At 42.4% G+C, this 12797-nt stretch overlaps 1 protein-coding gene across 1 annotated transcript in view; it reads right to left on the bottom strand.

Moving 5' to 3' along the window:
• Window positions 1–12797, bottom strand: part of GckIII (Germinal centre kinase III) — a 313921-nt gene that overhangs the window by 78011 nt on the left and 223113 nt on the right. The window lies entirely within an intron of this gene.

The raw sequence follows: 12797 nt of genomic DNA, 5'->3' as shown, positions 1-12797 counted from the left end.
TTTTACGTGATTGGAAGACCTCGTCATTGATTGGCCTAAGGGAATTATACCTTTTGGTTCTATTGTCATATATCCTTCACCCACAGAGACTTATAGGATGGAGTTATATTTTATTGGAATGTATCTGATGTCTTCAGGTCTTAGATTGGCTCCCCAAGGAAGCCATAGAGAGTCCATGGTTAAGCAGAGCTTTTACATTAGACGTAAGGTATTGCGTCGTCAACCTCATCACACAATCTACATCTGCTAACTCGACTGTGACCAGTCAATAGTTCCACAATCCAGATAGACAATTTCTTTGCAATGATAGACATAACGCAAGGAGTATAAGGGCCGAATCAGAAAGGAAGATCATATTGACCGACACCATCAATTCTCGCAGTAGTAATTACTAGGGGAAGCGACGAACAGCTGTGGTCATTTTCTCCATTAGGCGGGTACTTAGGTGGAGGTAGGATTTTCAGATAATGGAGGAAATTGGATAGAGAGAAACTCGGCGTCAACATACTCCATTAACGAAAGACGCCAAGGAGTCCACAGTTCAAATCTGCATCCGAGGGACGGACTCCACGCGGCACACAAGTAGAGATACTACGAATGCCTCTGAAAAATTCAGCCAATGCTTGGATTCCAACTCGGACCATCAGTGTCGGAAGACTTTGAACAAGCCACCGACTAACCCCTACTACCTTCAATTGTATACAATTGTATACCTGTATTGAACTTACTTGTGACTTTGTTGGTAAGTTTATGTTTTCTGCTTGATTTCTGGTTTCAACTTTTAGCGGAATACCTTGTAATTTGTACATGTATTATATGGTTAATAAGTACATAAAAGCGCCAAGTGACCCACCCTTTACAGCTCTTCCCTTCCAATGAACGTGACTGCAGCCGTTGCCTGTGCGTCCGTGACCCCTCACAGGCACCAGGGGCGGCCTTGAGGAGCCGACGAGACCTGGAGGCCATGAAGGCGGCCGGTGGAGGGATGTCGTCACGAAAGTGAGACAAAAGACTAACGGCACGGGCGCGAGGAACACTCAAAAGATGGACAGATATACGTCGGCGAGGGACAAGTCGTCGTCGGCCGGCCGTGGGTCAAAGACAGAGAGCGAGAGAAAAGAGACCGGTGAGGCGGGGCGAGAGCCCCGCCGAGCGTACGAGAGAGATCTCCGGCGATAAGGAGAAGGAAAATGCGAGGAAAAAAGAACAAAAGACAGCGAACGAAGGGAGTGTGGGGGTGGGAGTATGGGGAGAGGAGGAATGTGAGATCTGAGGCTTCTCTTTTTCATTTTTTTTCTCTTCCATCGGAGAGCGTGGGGACGCATTTTTTTCCACACACAGCCCCGTTATGGGGTAAGGACGGGCTGGGGAGTAAAGCGGAAGAGAGCGGCGAGGTGAGTGAGTTTGGGGGGGGAAGGGAGTTGGGGGGGGAGCGACTAACGGGGAGGGCGGCGTGGGTGGGAGGGTAGGAGGTGCGCCGATGTGAAAGTATTAAGAAAAAAGAATGCCTATTCATTCCTCAGAGAGGTTTCCGACTCAAAGCTGCAAGTCGATGCCGCCGAGGGGGCGAGCCACAAAACTCATAAATTGGAGAGACGAAGGGGCAGCGCCATATTGCATTTTCGGTATTCGATACAAAAAAATACATCGAAACGATGCCAACAGACCGGCTACACAATTCAAATAAGGTACATTCATGTCGGCGTCAATTATTAATGGCGAATAAATTCCATGTCGGTAGAGACGGTCACACAGTACGTCATATGTCAATCGTCAACATTATGCATCGATATTCGCTACAGAATCTATGAATCGATTTATAACTTATCCATATCGAAAATCATCGGCAAATTATAAGTATGTCGAAGAGTTCCTACGTATCGGGGGAAGCGGTACTAAATACGTGATTTCTTACTTTCCGAATGGTGCGGATATTTACGTCTACGATACGATTCACCTTTCGTGGATTGTATGCACGCACACTGGGTAACGAAAGTCTCCACGTCGTCCTCATCTCTCAGTATATCAGTTCTAGTCAATGTTTTCACATCGGCTGCTATAGCTACACAATACATTGGTGGCTCACGTCGACCAACTATGTACGTCCTCTGTTTATTCACGGTGTTTAACTTCATCAACGTGAATTTTGATGAATAATCCGTGTTTTTTCACCACATTGTAAATTTAAAACACTTCCCTGTCCATTCGAGAAAAATGCATTACCTCGGCAATCACAAGAACATTACACCACTTATTTTTAATAATTTCTACTACACATGACGACGTCCCGTATGCTCACACATTATCAAAGAAATGAAATACCCTTGCCTCCGAATGAAAGTACAGTTCGTTTCCCACGTTAAGAAGATTCACTGTTACACCAAGAGGCTTCTCACTAAAACGATAAGACATAATGAACGGGCGTGAGTTCACTTGCGTGAGGGATGTTATGCGAAACCTGCTAATATCCGAAAATTAATTGTGAGGTTCATCATTCTTCTCATGTGGCCGAAAAATGATTGCACGCCGCATCACGCTTCGATCATTGATTAAATTTTGTGAACCTTTACCCCGTCTCATTTTCCCCCGTGAAAATGGCTCATCGGACAATTTCTCATTCATCGCGCTGAGAAAATCGGCTAGCGAATGCAATCAAAAGGAAACTTGGACAAAGTCTTGCGCCACTTCAGCATCTACCTCCCCACAATCCGAAGGGAATCATGCACGTCTCCCTCAGGAAATCGACTCGGATCCTCGTACTAAGATCGAGCTTACTAATAAATAGAACCATCGAGACGACCAATTTTCATTTAAGTTGAGAGTAATGATGAAAAAGACAAATCGTCAACGACGCAAGCATGCGTCCTTTCGATTCGCATCTATCATAGCATGCCAACGAGATGCTAATTAGATGGTTACTCAGGAAAAAAATATAATATATATAAATTATGTATGCAACAATTTCAGAGTGTAAAAATCATTCGCCTTGACTGGGGTTCGAACCCAGATCCCTCAATATCCGGTCGAGTGCTTTAGCCACTTAAGCTACCGAGGCGTCCTCTTAAACTCTGAAATATTGCATCGGTAGCTTAAGTGGCTAAAGCACTCGACCGGATATTGAGGGATCTGGGTTCGAATCCCAGTCAAGGCGAATGATTTTTACACTCTGAAATTGTTGCATTGAAATGCACATTAGCGGATGACTCCGTTTAAAGTTACTGTTGCGACATCTCCCGCAGTTTCTTTGGAATAAATTATATATATAAATATATATATTAATATATGTATGTATATATATACATATGTATGTATACACACCTTACTCTACCTCCTTACACCCTACTCTACAATAAGTCTTTCTTCAATTCCGCAAATTTCAATGCTTCCGTCATTCCGTCCAACATGCCTATCCTGTTCCTACCTCTCTCCCGCTTACCAAATGTTTTCCCATATATCACAGCCGGAATAGGTCGAATTGTCCCGTATGACACAAGAAAAATAGGAACCTTTCGCGAAAGATGGGAAAAATTCTGTTCAGCGGTCTACATGCATTAAATGAAAGTTTACTTAAGGACATTTCAAACCTTGTAACGAAAATAATTGCGTATGAAACTTTGAAACAATCCTAAGTAGCTGTATCTTTTAATTTATGCGTACCAGGTTCACGAGAGTTAGCATGAAATATGTTTGGAGAGTTTCGGCGACACAAATCGGCAATATATCACATTGGCTGGAACACTTAAAATAGGGAACGCTTTCTTTTTTTTTTTTTTGATGGTCGACATCCATTCTAGGGCGAGAATTACCGAGCCATTCTTGGGTACGAATATAGTAAAAGGCTCGAAGGATGCCGGATCCAAAGAATCCGTCATGCCAAAGGAGGTCGACTATCATTGGATATAGGCAGATGGCTAAAATGTCGAACACTTTGAGGGCTCCGAATACCGATCGGTTACGAGATCAAAAATGCTGGGCAGAAATCCCATTTGAATGTTCCGACCACGAGCTTTGACGTCGACGTATCGACATCGAAACGACCGCTAGACGGCGTATCGGAAAGAGCGAGCAGCCGGGAAGGATGAAGCAGGGGCTACATTTCGCCACGGCGCGGCGAAGGGAAAATTTCGGGAGGAGAGGGGAGGGAGGGAATCCGCGGGAGAGAACCAATTCCTGAAGAATGGGACCCCTCCCCACGCACCAGTTATTAAGGGGACGGCGGGAGATTCACGAGGGGGGGGGGACGGGAACTCGCCCTCCACCCCCTCCCAACACCGAAAGACTTTCTAACCGACATTTCCCGGAAATTTCACCAGGATGCATCAGTGAAAACGGCTACTTTACAACGGATGGGGGGAGGGGGGGGGAGGGAAGCGTGCTCATTATTACGCAAGTGCCATGAATCAAAATCTTCCAAGATGGCAACGCCGCGAGTCTCTCCGTTCGGAAATGAGAGTGGTTTCGAGTTGCCGATCTGCGCACGACAATAAGTCGGCGCGAAGAGCTTAGAAGGCGGGTCAAAAAGAATTCTAAAAAGGAAAAACAGACCTACACGAGGCAGTTAATGATACCTCAAAGAAGAGAGAGAAGAACCGCAGATCGAATGAAAGCGAGCGATCAAGGAAACGCTGAATACCACGGCATCAGCGGATCTGAAAGACCTCTAAAGGGAGCAAGGGGCATTTTCAAATATGAACTGAATCATCATCAGTAACCTACTATTGAAGGTAGGTTTTGAATTAAAACAATAGACCTAACGGTAGAGCAACAATTTCATTTCCTCTCCTAACAAAACACAACCCAACATCCATCACTGCAGTAAGCCCCTCTTCAATTAAATATAATGTCTTCCACGCTTCATCCCCTCTGCCCAACATTCCTATCCTATTCCCGCCCATTCCTTGTTTTCCTAGCATTTTCCCCTCTATCACAGTCTTCAACATCCCGCTGCCGGTCAATACCCCCTTCATCCACCTTTCCTCCCTCCATAGGATTTCTCCCAACTCTCTTCGCCCACCATACCAAGTACTTCCTCATTTGTTTTCTTCTCTGTCCATTTCACCTTCTCCATTCTTCTCCACACCCACATTTCAAAAGCCTCCAATCTACGTCTATCCTCCTGCTTCAATGACCACGTTTCCGCGCCGTACATAGCTACGCTCCGTATCAAAGTTTTCACGAGTCTTTTCTTAACATCCTTACCCAAAGTCCCTGTCATCAACTCCCTCCTCCTTGTGAAAGCCTCTTTGCCTAGCGCAATTCTTCTCCTTACGTCCCTACTACTTTGACCGTGTTGGTCCAAAACACTACCGAGATACGTAAACTGTTCCACCTGCTCTAGTTTTTGCCCACCCATTTTAATGTTTAGCTTAGCCTTCCTGTTTCTCCAAAGCAGCATAATCTTAATTATGTTTTCTTTTATTCTTATCACAGGCTTATAGCACTGGCTTTCTAACTTAATAAATGTTTTCAGTAAAAAACGTTGAAAATATTGTCAAGCTGAAAAAATCGCACTAATTTAGAGGCCACAACTCACCCTGCATTAGATAAATATAAGTTTTTGGGAAATAAGATATCCAAAATGCGTCGGCCATTAATACATCCATTTTACGTTTCGTCAAAGCAGAAAAAACAATCCTCGTGTGGGGGGGGAGGTAGGAGTGGGTCAGAGTCCCCCCTCTTTGGAAGGATCCTCCCTGGATCTCGGTAACTAAATAATAGCATGCCGCCGTTACCTTTCCGGATAGACAATGCCAAAAATGATTTCATTTAATGTATTTCGGAAAAGTGGCTTCCTTTTAACTAATTTTTTACACTCCGCCCTGCCCTTGGAAACGCCATTCGACTTTATCACGAGATAAGTCTTGTCTCCGAGAGAATAGAAGTAGAAAGCATGATAATGTTTTAAAGCACTCACCCAATTAAAAGTATTTAAAAATACGTGGTCTTTGTTTCTCTCTGATTAACAATTTCAGTTTGGAATATCAATCTCAGTTTCCCTATGCCGTATATTAAAGTTTTTTTTCAGGCAAGGAAGGATCAAATTTAAAATGGTTAAGCCCGTACGCATTCAAACAAATACGATGTTCTAATTTATCGAATTTAATTTTTTTCAAAATACTTTAATTAGGATTTTTAATAACATCATTAACCTTTACCCACTCTACTAAGCGTGTGCGAATACGCTTTGGCATAAACTTTTCCCACGCATCCAAAAGAATAATTTTAACCATAAAATCCTTAGCTAAAATCCAGGGGAACATTTGATTGCGTAAGCGAAACCAAACCGTTCCCCATGGCAATTAAAAGTGATTCAATTTGAACCATCCCTACGATCTAAGGGCGGGGAGGGAAAGCTTTCTCTTCAAGGAAAACACACAAAGAGAGGAACCGGAGAAAGGCAGACAGGCGGACGGTTGTGCAAGGCATAGCATTCCCCGGCACGGAGGATTTAAAGAAAAAAAAAGGAACGAAGGGAAATATATGCTGCAGCGACCGACTCCGCCGCGCTCGCGTTTCGTGGAAAACGCTTATGGTAAAAGTTCTCTCGCGGCGTTGATTTGTGCGCAAGGTGAAATTTTTAATTAAGGGACTCCTCGCTTCGGCTGATTCATTCATTTCCTGCGGATTTGGAGGAAATTCCGGGCGAGAGAGAGGGGAAGGGAGCGTTCCTCGCCCGAGAGGAAGGTGAGCACCCTATGCCCCATCATGCCAACGGGAAGAGGGGGGGGGGGGCAGACACGGGCGAAGAGGTCGGCGTGCGACACGGCCGGGAGTAATGATAGATGGGTAATTATTTATTTTCATTCGGGGCGAGATTGTATCCCTACATCCACATAATCTTTTGACTAGTTGAGAGGAATATTACATTACAATTATATGCAATCGACAATCAACGAAAGTATAGAATTAAAAGGCTAAACATTACAATAGTCACACGAGTGTGTAAGAATAAACTATTATTATGAGATACTTAGTCAAGAGTGGAAGAGTGCGTGTGTATATATTTACAAAAATGAGAATGGTGGTACAATATTTCGAAATACACTAATAATTGGTCAATAATTAAGGATATAACTTTGTGGGCAGAAAACAAGGTTTCACCTGGGGTCTTTAATAAAAAAACATCGCAATAAAGTACCCATAAAGGAAGCGAGGTATGAAAAACCAACACAATCTAATAAGATAAGAGAAGCTAGGTTTTTATTACAACTCCATATAAAAGGAATATTATAATTTTGTATTCTACCGGATAAGGTAGGTTTTGGATGGAAACAGCCTATTATTATACACATTAAAGTAACCTGAAATCAGGCACTACAGTAAATCCCTCTTCAATTCCTCACACTTCGTCCGTCCCTTTATTCCGTTCAACATCCTTATCCTATTCCTGCCCCTTCGTCGTTTGCCTAACATTCTCCCCTCTATTACAGTCTTCAACATCCCCTTACCCATCAAAATGCTCTGTATCCATCCTTCTTTAGATTTCTCCCAAGAATTCCCTCTCCTCCCCTCCCACCATACCTAGCGCTTCCTCGTTTGTTTTCCTTTCTGTCCACTTCACATTTTCCATTCTTCTCCACTCCCACATTTAAGGATTGTATACCCTTAATATTTTTGACTCTCCCTTCCACCAGCGAATGGTCTGTTTTTCAGAGGAGGGCAACGATGCCATGCGTAGTAGTACGATTGCGAAAAAAGTAAAAAATGGCACATTTAAATACACCTAGGATCACTCCTCGAGTGCGGCACGAGGAATGAAAATTATGTTAGCAGGACGGATACCAGAGGCGCAAGCAAAAAACAATCGCTACAATTCGCGAACTGGATCCCACAAGAGCTCTTCTTACTTCCGATTAGTACGGAAGCTAAGCTTCCACAAAAAATAAAATAAGAATCCATTTCAGACAAAAGTATACTTGGTCGTGGTGGATAAGATTTAAACGCCCGCTGTGTGTGTGTGTGTGCCGGACCAATTTCTTGATGGCATATGCCAAGATGAACAATGTTTACAGTATGTTTATTACGCGTGTTCACAGTTCGTATCGCTGGCAGAATGAAATGACTTACAAACTTTGTAACATGCATAAAAACATAACTGCAATACGAAAAAAATGACAATTTGAGAGTAAAGAGCACCGATGCGATGAATGATAACTAATTATCCATTATATAATTCGAAGAGCACCGTTATGAAAACAAAGAACGAGACAAACAGGATATTAAAAATATCTCGCTGTGCCATCGTAAAAAATAACGAATTAAAATGAAACTTTTCATGTAAATACTTCCTCGGCATATTTTCCTGACTCTTGTATAATTACCTCTCTTATGCGTGGGTGTTTTCCTGCAGTGAGTTTTTTTCGTCAAGGATAAAAACCTTATTCCTTACGTTATTCCCACAGTTTTGTACATATTTCTCAACTCTTTGTACTATTGCATTCCATTATAAATCGATTGTCATTATCTAGTTCTCTTTTTATATTACTTAGCAATCAAATGTACTGAAAGACTCTCCATTCTCGGGATGTCACCGCGTAGGTTGTTTGATCAAATGTAATTACATTTTCATTGAATTTATTTAACGATGGTTTAGATGGAAGAAGGGACTGGCACGAATGAATTAGAAGTATTATTATTATTTTCATAGCCATTACTTATATTCATTCATGTGGATGAATATCATTTTTTGTTACGCAGGCATTTGCGTAAAATATCACGCTTGGAAAAAAAATTAGCAAATGCAAAATGAAAACGGTAATAATCGCGTCGTATGGCAGTATTTTTCATCGAATGAGGTCAAGATTCTGCTTTGTCAACGCGCCTCTTTCGGGACCTTGGGCCGCTTCCATAGAGGAAAAATAGAACACCCAAATACAGCTTAATCGGTCAGATTTCCAAATTTAAGACGAAAATTAAAACACATGGCTGTTCGTATCGACTAATTTATAAATAAAACGGCATTTATAATTTTAACAACAACTTACACCAGACCCCGTGCCAAGTACAATCTTGTCTGCCCACGGTTAAAACATTCTACCTGCCAATGTTTGGTATACACGTATTTTCGCCAAAATATCAAATCGAAACCAAACCTGCTTTCACCATTCTAAATAAGTTTGGTTAGCATGCCAGGGACTGCCTTGATAACATACCGCTATGGCTTGCGCTCTACCACTAAGTGGTATTATGCAGTACACTGAAATTCCAGGATGCGTCAATAACATTAAGTAATAACCACATTACATATTTCTAATTATTTAATGCTTTATCTCGGGATGAAAATTCAGGGTGACTCCCCTGCTTTTGGCAAATTTTAGCGTAGATTACATACCAAAGACGAAAATTAACTAAAATTATTATAACGACTGAAAATTAAGATACATTCTTGAATTACTGATAGAGAATCACGAGGACGAGATATACGTATAAGCCGTCATCACTGCACGAGTGATCACGTCGAGAAAATGAGAATCGAATCACAGGCCTGATAGAATAGTAATAGCCTACAAGCCGTTCCTTTTCCGCAGGCCATGAAGGGTGGGACATGCATTTTTCACCATTTCAATACGAGGACGGGCACGTGGAATAATAAATTATAATATGAAATTTTTTGAGCGAAAAAACGAACACAGAAAAAGTTCAATCCAATACTTGATTTCCTTTAATATACAGCACCGCCTTTCAATAACCGCTTTCGACTCGCTAGACCGAAAATCCTGTTTCAATTTCCGACTAAGCAACGGCGCCAATTACTTAAGAGCGACATTTTAAATTTCTCCCCCCCCCCTTTCCCCCGTTTTCCAGTTCGAAAAACCAGAATTTAGAAACCGAAAACGCAATCGAAGTCGACAGAGAACATTTCATTACATTGAAGTAAAAAACCAAAAATAAATAAACATAATAAAATAACAAAAATGTATCACCGCATTCCAAACTAGGAAGTAGGGGAGTTGGCCAACATTTCCCACGTATCCGCATTTAACATTTAAAAAACACATTTAATCACGATCGCAAGAGAGCCATCCATTTTCCATTACCGCTACCGATCACGTGCTCTCAAAGGATATGAAAATCATCAGCGTCAGCGAGCCATTCCAGCATCTAAATGACTAATACTTCCACTCCCGCTCCGCGTGCTATGATTACTTTGCAGCGGAACTTCACCGTACTTCCAATTACGAGTTCCCAACCCCTCTTAAGCCCGCTCGGGGCTGAGGAGTGATTTTCCATCGGCGTTATTACGTGGGGCGATCACAGTGTGGAATTATGGCCTTGACCGGTTTTTGAACGATTTTCTCCCAAGTTCCTGGAGGTAGGAAGATGAACCTCTCTCATTTGCCCAGTTTCGCAGTCCCAAAGACGACCTGGATCGCCTTCCCTGAAATACCATGAGACTTTGAAATAAAGGGGGGTTTTCCCTGCGAAAATTCATACACTGAACGCACTGCCAACCTAAAGGGACAACTAGATTACTCAGTAAATAACCGTCTATTTCCTCTAATAAACTGGCACGTTCCTCAATGAGTAATATAAAGAGACCACTCCTTTTCCTACTCAAATATTATGCCTCTAAACAACACGGTCCGAGTATCAAAAGAAATCCCAAACATATTTCAAACGAACGACAACACAATGCAAATGGAACCATCGAATTTCGTACCACGAATATCATTCAGTATGAAAAATCACATTTAAATTCAGCGTTTCGCTTGACCAAGTTTTGCGCTGAGTCGATTACTCCCTTCGATTTCACGCGTCCAGCACTGATCTCATCGATAGTGACAAGTATACTGTCGAAACTTTTAAGAGGCACCCTTCCACATCGATCGATAACTACCTCTTCATCGACTCCCATATCTTATCGCGAATTGCTGAACAGAGCACTCCATGACACTCCTGTCCACCAGGGTGATATTATTCGTGATCCGATCTCTAATGGGTGCAACTACCAGCGATGACCAAGCGGCACCAATCACCCACACCCCTCGCCCTCCCTCTCCTAACGCGCTTACAGTCTTTACGCAACTTCTCCTCCGAGGGGCACCACCCAACGGCTCCCTGAGGCTGCACGAGGCCGAAAAAAAACCTGCGTCTGCCCCACCGAAAGAAAGGGCGGAACGTTTTCTACGGAGATGTGGGGAAGGGGAGGGGTTGGTTAGGGTGGGGGGAGGGGGTGGGCGGCGGTTGGAAAGCGTTGAGAGGGCAACCCACGATCTCCATTGTCGGACGGGAAAATTTTACATCACTGCGTCCCAGGACTGCCAACATGCAGAAGTCGCGCGATGATATTCGTGGAATATTGCAGTGGTATTCAGATATAACATCAGCGATAATGCATTACAAATTTGGACACATGGCATTTTTTAAAAAATATAGCCAGGTGATACGGACCAAATTTGTGGGAATCGCACGGTATCGAAGATTTCGCCGTCGCCAAATACGTATGTAAGGAGCGGAGAATGCGATGGGTTTAAGTTGATGATGCTGCGATCCATTGAACGAAATACTATTCTAATCACAAGGCAGTTGCGTCGTCCAATGCAAACATGGCACAAGTATGAGGAAAAAGAACTATTCCAGGGCAACCCAAATTTGCCCAGGATTTATTTATTCTTTAACGAGTAGTTGACCTTCCCTCGCACACATTTAGAGACAGAAACGTCGGGAGTCTACTGCGAAGGTTTATTTTATTTGACTTGGAGTGCCGGAATAGTTTGCACATATTATTTGCGACTGTCGCGACCTCAAGGCATTACCAGGCGAGTGGCAAAAGCAAAATTATATCGCAATCACAACCAGCTTCCTTGATTATTCACCACGATTTGTCCACGTTACCTCAAGGATATACGCAACTACGGAATAGATTTACCTCAAATTCATCGCTAATTCGAGATTAATGGCTTCGGTGATTTCGATAAAATTTAAACCCAGCTGTCCGTATTACGATTGGACCTAGAAGCGGACTTAGGCTCCGATCTCCCATTAAACGGATGCAGATGAAATGACATCTTCCTTTCCTCGAAATCATGGATTTCCACCCATTAAATGAGGGGGATTTTGTTTGAGAAAACTTAACAGATCATTTCCAGTAAGAATTTTACGATTTCAGTATTAAGAACGCGTGCCCTTCTTGAATTCCCTGGGAATTTTTATTTCCATGTATTGCAACACTTCTGCTGGTCATGCATGCATACGTAATTTGAAGATAGACTTAGGTTATTCTTTATCTCAGGAATAAACTTAATGGGTATCTAAAGCTTCCATTGTGGTAAGTTTTAATTTTGTACTCGAAGAAAATAAATACAATTATCTCCATATATCTACGTTACCCGAGTAACTTTTCATTTGCGTGGATATAAACAGGACATTAATGTAAACAGAGCACCACTAGTTCCTAATTTTCGCGAATTCATCGACGCACATTTTCCCATTTCGTTTAGAGTTAAGATCACTTCGCAAAATAATACATATTTCTCGCTATCGAATACATGTGATAACAAAAGACGCGCTCAATGCATGACAGTGAGACACTTTAAAAAGAGCCGTTCTTTAAGCCCCGATGCCGGGGAGATTTCCGAGTGCTTCCACCGTTTTCTGGAAAAGCCGAATGGGAGACTACCGCGCGGAAAAAAACGAATTGTTGCATGGAAACCATTAACTGTTTTCAACTTAGAACACAAAAATAATCATCATTTGAGAGAAGAGGTATGACATACTTTTGCACTTAATTCAAGTCTTCGCTAAACAAAAAAAATCATATTACAACCGTAGTAGTTGTAGTTTTTAAGGAAGCGACC

Source organism: Hetaerina americana, unplaced genomic scaffold, assembly GCF_022747635.1.
Source record: "Hetaerina americana unplaced genomic scaffold, ioHetAmer1.1.p SCAF_9, whole genome shotgun sequence".
Lineage (NCBI taxonomy): Eukaryota > Metazoa > Arthropoda > Insecta > Odonata > Calopterygidae > Hetaerina > Hetaerina americana.
Note: the sequence above shows the minus strand (reverse complement) of the source record. Positions and strands in the feature narration are given on the sequence as shown.